Source organism: Camelus dromedarius, chromosome 2 (genome assembly GCF_036321535.1).
Source record: "Camelus dromedarius isolate mCamDro1 chromosome 2, mCamDro1.pat, whole genome shotgun sequence".
In the NCBI taxonomy this organism is placed as follows: domain Eukaryota; kingdom Metazoa; phylum Chordata; class Mammalia; order Artiodactyla; family Camelidae; genus Camelus; species Camelus dromedarius.
In genome coordinates, this window is record NC_087437.1 from 49,835,431 (window position 1) to 49,847,834 (window position 12,404).

A 12,404-nucleotide genomic window follows, 5' to 3' on the forward strand; every position below is an offset into this window, starting at 1 on the left:
ATCACTGCCCAGCTTACATTTCTGCTGAAATCCAGCTGCTTACTTCAAAGTGCAGGCTCTACAGAACCGGGCGCTGGTTGGCTGACCACCTCACATGTCAACCTCGTCCTCACCCCTCCACTCTTACGCCTCTGGCCTCCTTGCAGTCCTTTAAACACGGTGCACAGTCTCAGGGCCTTTGCTTTTGCTGGTCCCTCTGTTGGGAGGATTCCTCTCCCTGTGGGTCGCAGGGCTGACTCCCATCCTTAAGGTTTTAGCTCACATGTGGTCTCTGCCAGAGGCTTCCGCACCTACCCAGGCTAAATACACATCACCCAGTCATTCTCTACCCTGCTGCCCTGTTAAATTGTCTTCATCTCACTACAGCTTTCTTAAATGATAAGTATTTTTGATCTTTCTCCACTAGACTGTAAACCTCATGAATAAGCGATTTTGTCTGTCACGTGGATGTATACACAGTAGCTGGAGGAGTGCTTCATATATAGTAAGCCTAGAGTAAGTCAAATGAGTTTTGACAGCTCTAGAAAAAAACCCATATTGTTTATAATTTACATATTTATTGATTGGGATCACATAGAACTTATAGATTCCCATAGGGAAACAGGACATCCTTAACATATTAAATCTTGACCAAGGACATTGACTGTCTCTCCAATTATCCAAATATTTTTTGTTTTTTAAATCAAAGTTCTGGGAGCCTAGGCGACAACTTTCTATTTTAGAGGGCTATTTATCTCAGAGAAGCAAGTATTCAAGGTTATTATTACATTTGTCTCCAAATGTGATGTCAAGTGGAAGAGGAAATTAATTAATTCACCATATTCTGGAGGCCAGACGCAGAAAGGAGTTAAAAGTGAGCTCTAGCTCAAGGAAGAAATTTCCAAAAATTAAAATTATTCAACACAGAGAGCTGCCTCATGAAGGCATGAGCTCTCCATCACTGGAGGTGTTCAAGCAGAGATGGGGCCATTATAGAGGAGATTCCTGTATCATATGGCAGTTTGGACTAAAAGGCACATAAAGACCCTCTGATCTCTAATAGCCCATGATACATAGTCTTACTGCAAGTCTTTACCGGTTTGATGCATTCCAAGAAATTAAATCAACCCGAATTTTCCCCAGTCAGAGATACTTGAGGGGTTCTGAAACTCAGCGATTTCATGGTGAAGTCCAGACTCCATTCATGTAACTTCTAGCTCTGCCCTATGAATTATATCTCTTTTCACTAACTAAATCTTTAACACGGGTTTCTCCTAGTACCGAACTTTCCTGAAATATTTTACTTTGCTAAGGCACCATGAAACAGAGGGTGTTAAAAATCTAAAACTACTTGGTATTTTCCTTAAGAAATCAGATGACAAAGCTGAACGGCCAACAGGTTTTGCAAGATGTTACTTGTCTCTGCAAGTTATTGCTTTCAAATAGGCTAAATCAAATTGTGTGAAGCTTTATTGAAGAAGTTTTGTCCAAAGTTGTTACTACTGACCTGCAAACCTGGATTTTTTTTTTTTCCTGCCTCCAAAACCTTGAAACATCCACAGAGAAAAAAAGAGTGAAAGAGAAAGTAATAACAAGAGTAGCCCTGCTAGCTATTATCTTCATTTGAAAGAAATGATATTGTTTGCCAAAGGTTCAAGGCCGTGGCGCTCAAACCACAATTCTAGATAGCTCAGCAAGGCTTACCAGAGAGCAGAGTGAACTCCTTTGTTCCAGGGCTTCATGGAAAGGAATCGTTTCACAGCTTGCGTGGATTGTGCAGGAGCCTCAAGCGAGGAAGTGTATGGTGACCTGCAGGAGGGGTGCTGGGGTCACTCAAACGACAGGAGGTGGCTCTTTAGGCTGTTGGATTACACCTGTGAACTCTTCAAAGGTGACTGCCACCCTGACCTTGCCACTTGGGTCCAGGGATCTTAGGAGACAGGAGAGATCCCAAACCACCCTACGCACATGTGGACCTGGCACTTATTTGCCAACCTAAAATTCACATGGAAAAGGTGACCCATTCTCGAAGTTTTTAGTCATTTGAGTGCATCAAAGCTGTATTTCGTACAACAGCATCTTCTCCTCGGAAGGACACAATGATTTTAGTCACTGTCAGCAGCCTAGAAAATCTACCAGGCTGGTTGCATGGAATTTCTAGACACTCATTCAGAGCTTTGGATGTGGTTTCCTCTGTGTATACCACAGGCTGTGCTTGTTAGGCACAGTCATAATTATCAGCAACCCCCTTCGAAACGCCTTAAACGGAAGGTCCATGGGTGCTTGATGCCATGCAAGGGACACAAGCCACCTGAGACCTAGGACTTTGCCTTTAAGATTTGTTTGATGACTCTTCATTTCAGGAAAGGCAAGATTAATGCCATGTTCCCTAAATGCTAATGTCTTCTCTGAAAGAAATGGCATTTCTTTGATGGCATTTGGGCTTCAGCCCAAGATTCAGGGTCCATGTCTCCTTTCTCTTAGAAGTTTTACTGCCAAGCTTTTGTTTCTTGACTTATAAAATGGAGATAATACTGTGCTCCTCTGTACTTCACAAGGGCAATGGGAGAAGCTAGTAAAATAATTTATGTGAAAATACTTTAATTTTAAAGCACTATTCAAATACAAAATGAGATTATTACTTAAGACCTGGATTTAATTGTGGAAGTCTGTTTTTATTTTTGTTTGTTTGTTTTCTTACTTGTTTTCTCTGTAGGTAACAAAAAGAGGAGGAGTATAGGGAATAAATGACCTACAAATTTCTATCCATTCTTAAAATATGTCCTTCCTTTGGAAAGGAGGGCATGAAGTAGGACGCATGACAAGACTTCTTCGGGTGTGGCTTTTGGAAACTAATCTCACTGCTTTTTAGGCACACTCAGATATGAGAAATATGCCCATAAAGCAAGTCAATTTCTCAGAATTTAATTAGAAAGACTGTGAAGTACATAGCTTGCTTCAAAATATTTCCTGAGGTGCTCCCAACAACAAAAAGATTATTGTGTTTACATAAAAAATACTGCTTGAATTCCCGCCACCTCCCTAACATTTCAAATGGGCAGGCAAAATTAAAAATTACCTTGTGGAAGAAAGCTCAACAGGTCATCAGCAACTGATTGTAACTGCCTGCACTTAGTATTTAGAGTACTTTTTCTATCATGGTTTTGAGTATAAATTATAGTCACAGAGTTTAAAAAAAAAAAAATCAGCCCAGGAGGAATTTCAGAAGTAATCTGGTCTGTCCTCTGGTTTTATAAAGGAAAACATCAAACCTCAGAGAGGGTGAGTGATGTGAGTAAAGACACACAGCTAATATATGAGGAAGAGAGATTGGGACTCACCTCTTCTGGTTTGGAGCCCATGGCTTGTTCCACCCCGTGCGACCTTAGCCCAGGGTAAGAAATATTTAATCGAGGGCTAATGACAAAAGACAATGAAGACAGATTGTATTTCTTCTTTGGATTTCTTCACGTATCACTGCAGCACCTAGGAACTCAGATAATTATACTGTGAGGAGACAAGTGACAGGAGAGCAAAACACCTCCTCTAATTCCTAGCCCTCTGTCAAATGCAGAGGATGTGGCAAATTGCTACCTGGAGGTTTCTGGAGGCAGGCATTACAGGGAGAGATGCATTACTTGCGCAAAGAAGCAGTCTTGGCATCTCCCTTTGTGAGATGTGAATCTAAGATTTCGGTAGATTTGGTGGATGGGTGTTTAGAGAGGGAAAGCCCATAGCCTCAGGTCTTGGACTCGAAATATTCTTTCCCCAGGTCCTATCAAATTAACTTGAGCCACAAACAACAGCCTGGGCTGGGGAGCCGAGCCGGATGGGGACTGTGAGGTTGAGCCTCTGTTACTTAAACTCTTCGGGTCTCCTATTATCTGATGCGGCTTCCCTCTCCATAATGAAGATCAAATTATATCCAGGATTCTGGTTTGCTGAAAAGAGAAGGAGATCATAGGGACAGATCATTTTACAGAGGACAATACCAGCAATTTCTGAATGAATCTGGCAGCTAAGCCCAGCAATTATTTGGACCAGCAATCACGGGTTCTTTGGGGATGGACTGTGCTAGTGGGGCGTTAGAAAGGGCAAAGCCATGATGGCATCCAGTCTGCAGGTAGCAGAGATCATTGGGTCTCACTGTTCACTCCGGCACATTCTAAGTCCCCATATTTTCCTATAATTCCAACATGCTATCATGGAAAGAAAAAAAAAATCAAATCACTATATTCAGAAAAATGTTAGTTTTTCTTCTTAAAGCCATTAGAGGGAAAGTTGCCTCCCTAGAACAAGACAGTATTGGAACATTCTCTACATTAAGATGTTGGGATTTTTTGCTTTTGTATGGTGAAAATGTGGGGGTTTTTTAATTATAAAGAAATTTGGTGCCCGTTATGAGAAAAGGGTTTCTGAAATAGCTAATTCAAACCAGATGCCTGGAGAAATTGAGTTCGCTATTCTTTCCTCAACAATAATTTCAGGAGAGTAAGTGTCTGTGCTGCCCTGTGCAGAGGAGAGTGCAGCCAATGGATAGAAAATAAAGGTGGACCCTGGTTCCATGATAGGAAGAGTTTCCTAATGAGCTGAGCTGTCCAAAGATGTAATGGGCTGCATCAGAAGGTCTTCAAGGCTGAAAATGTTTATAAAGAGGAGGGAATGAAGCTGAGATGGGGCAATGCACTACGTGACCTCTCAGTGCCATTGGAGAATTTTCTAAAAGCCTTTCCTTTATCGCTAAGAAACACTTCTCCATGTCCATGGCTTTTATAATTTAAAAAATCATAGATTCTCAGAAATGCATATTTAACATTTACCCAAATATAATAAGGGAAAAAAAATTGAGTCCCCAAACAATGGCTTTAGAGGAGGAAATTTTTATGAAAAATAAGTCTCATCCATGCATCCATTCTTTCAAAGAAATTTTCTAAAGTGATTCAAAGTTGTGAATAACAACTGAGCAGTCAGTGCCACTGTCTTGGGTTGGTTATGGCCTTCATGTGGGAGTGCCAGCCCCTGGCCTGAAAGCCGGCATAATCACATTCTCCTACAATGGGAATAGTTGATGTAGGCAACCAACCCTTTCCTCGTGTTTCCGCAAAGCAGTGTAAATGTTAGTAGGTCACAATAGAACAAAGAGAATTTGACAAGCAATCTGTTTATTCTTCAGATTATAAAACTGCTCTCAGGACCACATTAAAGTAACATGCACTTGGCCAAGAGAAAGAAGCCATCACTTGGTACAGACAGAATAGGAGCTTTCAGACAATCCGGAGAGCAATGGAGAGCTTCCCCTCTCGAGGTGGTGACAGAAAGTAGAAGTTCTGTTTCAAAGGCCGGGACTGCAAATACAAAGTACAAAATTGGTCTGGGGGAAAAAAAGGATAGGCCAAAGGTGGGGAAAGCAGCCTTCAACATTTAAGCCACTTTATAAATGGAAGCAAAACCAAATAAAAGGAAACTTTCTGATTGTTGCAGCACCACGGGCCATTGTGAGGATGCCATCTGTTAAATTGCATACACCCAAAGAAAGTTTTAAAATACCTAAAATGTACCTTTGTCCTTGAATGAAGATATTTAGTTGGCATTTGATTTAGGCTTTTGTAAAATACCACCCATAACTGCCTTTTCAGGTGCACTTCATATCTGTCTGTCTCTCTGTCCCTCTATTTTTTGTACCTCTCTGCATATGCTGTTCCCTCTGCCTGGAAAACCCTTTTGGTTTATCTGCATGAAATCTATCTTATTCTTCACATCTCAGCTCAATCATCACCTTCTTTTCAGAGAGATCTTATTAAGGCCCATCTTATCCTTTCCCTGAGTAACTGTCTCTTTTCTTCACAGAACTTCCACATTTTGCAAATACATTTTCATGCGTGTGTTTGCTTCGTGTCTGACCAATAGGCTTCCGGGACCAGGGAGATGATAATCCAACTCTGTCTCTAGTGTCTTACATGGTGCCCAAGGGAATGGTTGCGCCTTTTTTTTTTTTTTTTTTTTGATAAATAAATAAATAGCAGAATAAGATCAGAATGGAATGAGCAAGGAGGGTCCTCAGAAGCAGGTGTAATGCTGATGGGTACCCACTCCTCCCTTTGTGCCCCAGTAGGTGAGTGCTGTGGGGCAGGGAGCTCTAGCACAAGTGTACAAGATTAAGATGGCAAATTTTTCTGATGGTTAAGTGATTCCCAAGGGTCAAAGCAGTCCCATAGTTCTCGATTTTCTGCCACCTGGGGAGACCCATGTGACTCAGATCGCTCTACTAAAGCACACTCCCCTGGAAAAACATTAGTGTTGAGAATGGCTAAAAGGAAAGAAGTCTCTAAAGCTGTTTACATCTACCCAATAAAACAAGTTGGTTTGCTTTCAGAGAGCTAAAATATCACATAAAGAGACAAAGAAATGAAAGTTTGTAAACACAGAGTTGCATCTCGCTTTTATCAAAGAAGCAACTTGATTGAGGAACCTCCTGATCAGTCAGAACCTGGCTCTGGGGGCTTCTTCTTCCCAGCATGTATCACAGCTGAAATTGTACATTTATTGTTGTGATTATCTGTTCAACATCTGACTCCCAAACAGATTATAAGCTGCATGAGGGTAAGGGCATTGTCTTCTTTTGTTACCCTTGTGTCCCCATCGCAAAGCCCAATAGTCAATGAACAGTTACTGAATGACTGACTGACTAAATGAATAAGACTGACATTCTCCCTACACTGAGCTTATCATCTGCTTGCTGGGTATCCTTGAATAAGTCGCTTTATCTTGCTAGTGTTCATTCTCTTCTTTGAGAAAATGGTGGTATCATTCTAACTCCTTCTTAGTATAGTTTCAAAGATCAAATGGCATAACAATGACATGAATGTTCTGAAACAGATGAGATCTTATTACATATAAGCTACAAGGAAGTAGTCTTGCCACCGGAGCTTTAGATTCAGGCAACAGCACAAAAGCAGATCTGAGATCAAGTATGACCTGAAAGCATTCATAGAGCTAGGACAGGAAAGGGACTGAAGCTGTACCCTAACCCCAGGGATTTTGGAGTTACCCATCAGGAGTTCGTTTTGCAGAAGGACTCCCTATCACCTGGGGGAGGAGGGGAGGGAAATGTAGAAGTTTTCAGTAGCCCCTAGGTCAACACTCCAGAAAAACTAGGAGGAGAAGGATTACCCCAGCCTTCATGTGGAGGATGCCAGAGAGACGTGCTGAGTCTACACTCAGGGTTGGCATGAGACTGTACTAGATGACGACCTGGACACCACCCAGCCTGGGCATTAGATAAACTAATTTAAGTTTCCTTAATCAAGTGAATGGTAAACTCAAAGAGCAAGAACTCAAAGAGGGGAGAGATGTTAAAGCTATAATTATTCAATAAAAATAATGATGATAATAATAATGGTAGTAGTATCTATTGACTAAAATGTATTAGAAGCTTTACATATGTTCACCTCTAACATCAGCTCTGTAAAGTAGGTATCTCTATACCTGTTTTACAGATGGGGAAACTAAGACTCAAAGATGAAGCAATTTGATCACACAGCTGGTGGCAGAGCTGGAATTCAAACATGGAACTGCCTGACTTTAAATATCATGCTCTTTTCACTCCGCCTCTCCAAACAAGGCTCCGGTTGGAGTTCAAACCATCAGGACCAGCTACATAATTTGCAGGGCCTAGTGTAAAGTGAAAATGCAGGGTCCTTTGTTCAATATTTATTAAGAATTTTAAGACAGCAAGAATAGAGCAATGAGCTAAGAACATGGTCCTCCTAAGCATGGAGCCCTGTGTATACAGATTGTAGGCCCATGAAGATGGTTCTGCAGACCACTCATGGTTGGCTGAACAAGATCAAATAACCAAGAAATCTCCACCTCTTGCCAGTTTTGAGGACCTCTCAGAACTTCCCATGATTGGAGCTTTGACCAGAGAAGTAGTGACAATCATGTGAGGCAAGAGAGAGGACAGATGGGGAGGGGAAGGACCACAGCAGTTAAGCAGGTCATCACCACTACGTGTTCCAGGAACCAAGCCACCTGGGACCCTCACCAATGGATGAGCCCTGGGAGCTCACCTTCCAGGGAGCAGTCCTGGGCTGAAGCTATAGTCAAGCACCATGGCCATCACCATCCACACCCTGGTTATCCCCAAGGTGCCCTGGGGAAATAAGAGAGGCAACTATGACATAAACAGACAAATATTTAAACAGAGTGAAGAGAAAAAATTCCCATGAGAAGCCAAATAAGAAACATTCACTGGTAAAAACTCAAGTTACATGGAGGCAGAACTAACGAAGTAGGGCTTTTTCCAGGCTAGGTTCAGTCACTGTCATAGCCAAGACGGCAGGACAATCCAGAGAAGTTGTCTCAAGAACAAATGAAAGCAATCTAGTGGAATGCTACTACTGATTGACCAGTCTGTGGGCTCTGAGAATGCAATTTTTGGAAAGGATGGATATAGTGAGCTTTTATCAAAATTCATTTATTTTTAATGCTAACACAAAAGTCATATATGATAGTTTAGAAAACTTGGAAAATAGAAATTCTCAGTGAAAACAATCATTCGTAATTCTACCACTCAGTGGTAACAACGGTTAGTTTGACCTTTTGGTATATGTGCTTTTAAATGTTTGTTACATACCAACACATAGATATAAATAATTGTTTTCATGCATGAAAATCTTAGTAATATATAATGATTTTTTTCCTTGTGAAATAGAATTCTATGTGATTTATTTAATAGCTGCAATAGTAGCTCAGCAAATAAATCCTCTGTGTTAAGAAACATCTTTTGTACACACAAACTCTTTCACCAATATATTATTTATTCCTGGTATTGCTTAGAAAACATTTTCATCTGGTGTGACATCTTCTGTTTTCACCCTCAGGAAAAGCCACAGAAGGAAAGTGTTAATGACAGCACTCCAGCTCCTGGACAGATCACCTGCTCCCCCAGCACCTTACTGGCCACATCCTTTATGGCACTCAACACTTTCCACCTTCTTGTTATTTATGATGTAACTGGATACCCCTGGAGGGAAAGGGCACGTGAGGCTCATCTCTGTATCCCCCAGGGCCTTGTCCATGTTAGGTATGCCATAAATGTTTATGCAATAGCTGAACAAGTTCCTCAAGTCCCATAGCCCAGTCCTAATTCCAGTGTCCTGCCAACTTTCCTCCATAATTGATGTGACATTTCCTTCTCAGCTGAGGGATTGACGTTTGGGGATATGTCCTAAGGGGATCAATTAGTTCCTTTGATCTGTCTGCCACGAGGTGACCAGAGGTGGGTCTTCTGAAAAATTTAGCAGGAAAAGTGGTTTTGAATTTCCTAGTTAGTTTTAGAAGAATTAAGAGCCACAGTTTATACTAGAATCTATGCTCTCCAAAAATGGCTTGATGTTTCACATTTAAAATTAATTGCAGTTATATTCAAAAAAGCATTGTTGACTCACTTCAATAGACCGTTCACTGTCTTATGAAGGAAAAACACAATCTTAAGTACAGATGACATCCTGCCTTTTCTTAAATGTGATGAGCCTCTAATTCTTAACAGTTGCTTGGCCTATTCCACTTCTTTCCAAAGGCTGCCTTGGGCTTTTCTCTGATTTAGCCTTGAAATAGTCTCAGTTGTTCTCATCTGTTCAACCAACAAAACAGGGCTTTTCCAGTCTGGTTAAATCACATTCTATCTCTTAGCAGTAACAATAATTTTTTTTAATCAACTCTTGTGAATATTCTGAACTGATTAATTTCAACAATACTCCTCCCCCTGGATTGGCCTCCTACCAGTGCTACTCTTATGGGCTTCCTACTATGTGCTAAGCTTTTTTAGGAGACGGGATGCAAACATGACTGAGGCAAGGGTCTTGCTTCTTACAATGTGATGGGAGAGAAAGGTTCAGAACAAGGGCCAGAGCCTTTGAGGAAATCCCAAGGGGTAGAAAGTCAAGTGAGTCAAACCCACATTCCTAGCACTAGTAGGAGGCCAATCCAGGGGAAGGAGTATTGTGCTCAGAAATAACATTAATTTCCATTATAATGATTAGATAGTTGCTGCTGGTAGAGGTCATTTATAGTGGTGGAGGTGGTGATAGTTTTAATAGTCTATGCCCAGTCACAGCCCCATATCTTGTCTGCTTATATTTCATTACCTCTGGTTAATTCTATTAGGATTTGAAGAACAGAAACTATTTGCATCTTTCCTAACTTGGTAATAACATCGAAGTTTCATGTGTCAGACAAATTCTAAGAACATTGGCCGCTTTGGCTCCAATAATATTCACAATAATGCCAGGCACTATTATTGGCTCCATTTTATAGGGAAGGCAACTGAGTTACAGGGAGGGTAAGTGGCTCATCCGAGAGTAAAATGCTCACGTGAGGGCTGGCTGCAGGCCCACAGACTAACTCTCAACTGATAAGACAAATCCTGCCATGCTCTTTGCTGAATCCTACTGGGGCTTGATTTCCTCTTGCAAATAGCCAGTAGCTCGTCAATATCATTCACGCTTCCAAGTGCCAGGTGTTCTGTATAACTATAAGGTGCTAGTCTAAAAAGTACTCGCAAAAATGACCAGTTTCGGCCAGTGAATTTTAAGAGTTTGGCTGAGCGTTTCTCCCTGGCCTCTGTGTTGGGATAAGAGGGAGTGCTTGTGTTTGCATTAGCCAGAGAAGGACTGTAAACTATTATCTTACCTTGTTATCTGAGCTGCTGGTGCACAAGGAAGTTTCCTTTGCTAATGGTTGAACTGCTCTTCAGATAAAGGTCTCCCCGGGATCTCCGCAGCACTAATTAATCAGCTGTTAAAACAGTAGTTGATAAAGACAGGCTTACTTAAAGTTCGAATTGCCTGCAATCAGAGATAACCAGCAGTCCCTTTTGGCAGTGAGATATGAAAACAGGAGAATGATCTCTTATCAAAGTGAATTGAACATAGCACTCAAATGAAAAATGTGGTTCAGAAAATAGCGAAAGCGACCTCAAATAGGGGAAAAAAATAAACATGTATTATTTCTTTTATCCTGTGTGGACAAAGTGAAAATGGCCCAAAACACACACACAGATACACACATGCACATTAAGTATTAAAACATGACCCACACTAATGTTTCAGTGTGAGCTGGGCGAGCAAAGCCAGAGCAAGGTTTCACTGTGATAAATGCGGTTACACAACAGTGTGTGACAGGTGGCCACCATTTCTCTTTGATGGAGCCTTATTTGGTAACATTAATCATTTTTAAAAATTAAATAAAAACACTGATTTCCTCAGAGGTAAAGGACCTGTTTTTAAAATATGTTTATTAAAGAAATCACCCCCCCCCCCCAAATGAGCATCTGATGGATGAATGGAAGTAGACTTCCCTGAGAAAAGGCTTAGATGAAATGGAGAAATAAAGCATGTAAATTGGTTTGGATATTATTAACAGCTTTCCAGTGGGCTTAAAGGAGCAAAAGGCTCTATCTGGCATGGATGTGGAGGGAAAAACAACGCCACCCCCTGGGAGTGAGGTTTAGGGAGACTCAGACAGGTAGAAATACAAAATGTGACGCAAGGGACCATCAAAGATCCTAGTATGTGCAGAAACACAAAACTGAAGGTGTCTAGACATGATGTCTAGAGTTGAAAGAACTTCACTAAAACTTAAATTCTATTTTCTGGGAGAACCCAAAGCAAATCTAATTGTTTGAAGGGCTGGATTAAAAGAAAAATATAATTGAATAATCTATATAATTTTGAATTGATCATAAACATGTAGTGAATGAATATGTAAAGCCTCTCAGATAAATTATAAAGTTGGAAAATAAATTATAATATGGAGGTGAGCTTTCCTAAGTGATGCTGTGTTAGCATTATTGCTAATCTTTAATTTACTTATTTCATAAACTCAGTATAATTAAATGGAAAGTTCAGTGGATTTGGAATCTGGCAACCTGATTATGGAATAATAATTATTATTAAAATGAATAATCGATGCAAACCTGAATAAATAATCTCTCTGAGCCACAGTTTTCTCACATGTAAAAATGAGTGGAGAGATTATCAAACTAGATTACCTCTAATACTGCTTTTAAGTTTCACAGCCTACAATTCTAGATTTCATCATCTATCATTTTTATCCAAATGCTCTAGATTTTATCGGCAATTTCAAGTTGCAAACCCAAGAGCACCTCAAAAGCTTCGAGATGCTTGGGTTCCAAGAAAATATTTTTAGCTACAAGCTCCAATTACAAATGTGCAAGTCCTTCCCAAAACCCTCTTGGAAATGTTGACCTTAAACATGCAATGGTAATTTGTAATAATTAAGAAATGTTTGGACAAAATTCCACCTAGTTATATATTTACATAATGCTGGCACAGTGGGACTTAGTTATCACTGAATTCTCAGGTCAGTAACCCCCTTTTGCATACTTGCAATTGCCTTCTGCC